General features: G+C 28.0%; 1 pseudogene; it reads right to left on the bottom strand.

The window, feature by feature from the left end:
• Positions 1-525: 525 nt before the first annotated feature.
• On the bottom strand, positions 526-1818 carry LOC107853741 (annotated as a pseudogene).
• Between the last annotated feature and the right edge of the window lie 550 nt (positions 1819-2368).

Genomic DNA, 2368 nt, shown 5'->3' with positions numbered 1-2368 from the left:
TACATTTATTTTAGAATAAAATGATAAACTACGAATATCTAAAATATTGGAAACAAGAAATAGAAGAAATAAGATTAACAGAAAACCTTATAAAAACAAATTTAATTGAATACTTTAAAACAAAAGATGTAGAATATTTAGAATATCTTAAAAATAATATAGAAGATTTACAAAAACTAAGAGAAAAAACTAAAGAATATTATAGCAAAACATTTAATCAACTACCATTTAATCACTCCCAAAATATGAATATCAGTAAAATTGAATATATTAATAAAATATATGAAAATAAAAAATACAAGAACGAAGAAAACAGTTAATGAATATTACTACAAAGAATTTAACAATTACATAAATTAATGGACACATCTTACGAAAAGAATAAATCATTAAAAGAAATAGAAATCCAACTATATAGTTTATACCTAAAATACAAAAGGTTACATAATACTAACGAGGATCCTAAAACACTAAACAATTTAATTACGATAATATCTAATCTAGAATATAAATTAATAAAACATCTTAAGTCAAGAAGATAAAAATGAAAATTATTCCAATCAATAATATTCACAAAATACATAATATAAAAATAAATAAATACGCACGTATTTATTATCTAGTAAACTTACCACACCTAATCCGCAGCCCCTACAAACATCTTTTTTTAGTTGACCGATCGAATATTTTCTTTATTGCCTGCAATGCTTCCCCACATTCAGAATACATGTGTAAAATAGCAGATTGAAATTTAGTATCCGAGTCAAACCCATGCATTCCATGAATCTCTTTTCCATACTTCTCTATACCCAACTTAGCACAAGTTGGTAATATACTAGTCAATGTAACTCGATTTGGTTTAACATTTTCCAACTGCATTGAACGAAATAATTCAAGTACTTTGGCATACAACTCCTCAGCTATGCATTCAGATATCATAGCAGTCCAGAAGACTTCATTTTTCACTTCCATTCTCTAGAAAACATCAAAAGCCAACTCCGGCTCACAGCATTTTCAGTAAAAGTCCATCAATGCAGTTTCCAAAAAAAACGAAATATCTAATCTGTCATCAACTGCCGTAAGAGCATGGATAGCTCTTCCTAATCTCAAATTCTTGGTCTGAACACAAGCCGACAGAAAGATGGCGATTAACTCAGGCTTGGGCACAAAACCCTGTACATACATCTGCTTAAATAACTCCAATGATTCTAATAAATACCCATTTAAATAACAGCAATTTATCATTGAATTCTAGGAGATGGTATCTCTCTCAGACATTTTATCAAACACTAGGTATGCATCTTTTGATTCGGAAAATCTCCTATACATAGATTCGAAAGAATTAGATATTCCGAATTCCGAAGAATACCCATTTTGAGGACATGGCAATGAAGCTGAAGGCCCAAGAATTGATGCGTTTCCGCATGGGAACAAGCCTTGATGATTGAAGGAAGAAGGACGATAGTACTTGTATAGGAGGGAGAACAGCAGTGAATTTTTGTACTGTAAAGCTCAAGGGCTTGATCATATTTTCCGTTAAGAACCAATTGTTTGATTGTGCTGTGAACTTCTGAAAAGCATGATGGTGCTAAAGTTGATATGAACCTTTTGATTGTCTTTCCCATTTTATTATTTGTCCAACCTGATTACTTCTATTGGCCATTTCCACTTCATTTTACACTTGGTTCCTAGGGGCAAGTTTCGCAACATATTATCATGAGTTACTTTCTAAGCGGCCGTCATGATATGAAATGATACATTTGAAATTATGAGATAAAAGTTTTATTTGGGCATGTAAGCTAGATATTTTTTTATGGAGTAAATTTATTGAATGGTCACGCATGTTTGAGAAATTGATTATAAATATCATTTTTATTTTATTTAAGATAAAAATATCATTCAACTTTTCTTATTTTTCTTAAATTATACTCTAACAACTCAAAATCTTTTTCTCTCTTATTTGGAATGCTATGTCATAATTTTTTTTTTCTTATAAATGTATAACTTATCAAACTTATTTAACTAAGGGTTTATCCAAATTTTTTTTTTAAAAAATTATACATTATATATTAATCATTGAAGATTAATTTAACTACACCAAAAACTTGAGTTATTTTATTTGATATGTACTCTTCAAAATTGTTTTAATTTACTTATTTATTTCATCACGCAATAATAGTTTTAAAATACAAGTACTTATATAAATTGCAACAATAATTTTTTTTGTCGTTTATTTTATATACTAAAAATTCTTAAAACGTAAAAGAAATAAAACAATGGATTTCATATTTTTGACAATAAGTTTGTTATTTATATGAGAATAAAGGAATAATATCCCTTTTTTTAAAGGAAAGAAAAATTATGTAGT

Source organism: Capsicum annuum, unplaced genomic scaffold, assembly GCF_002878395.1.
Source record: "Capsicum annuum cultivar UCD-10X-F1 unplaced genomic scaffold, UCD10Xv1.1 ctg4643, whole genome shotgun sequence".
NCBI lineage: Eukaryota > Viridiplantae > Streptophyta > Magnoliopsida > Solanales > Solanaceae > Capsicum > Capsicum annuum.
Note: the sequence above shows the minus strand (reverse complement) of the source record. Positions and strands in the feature narration are given on the sequence as shown.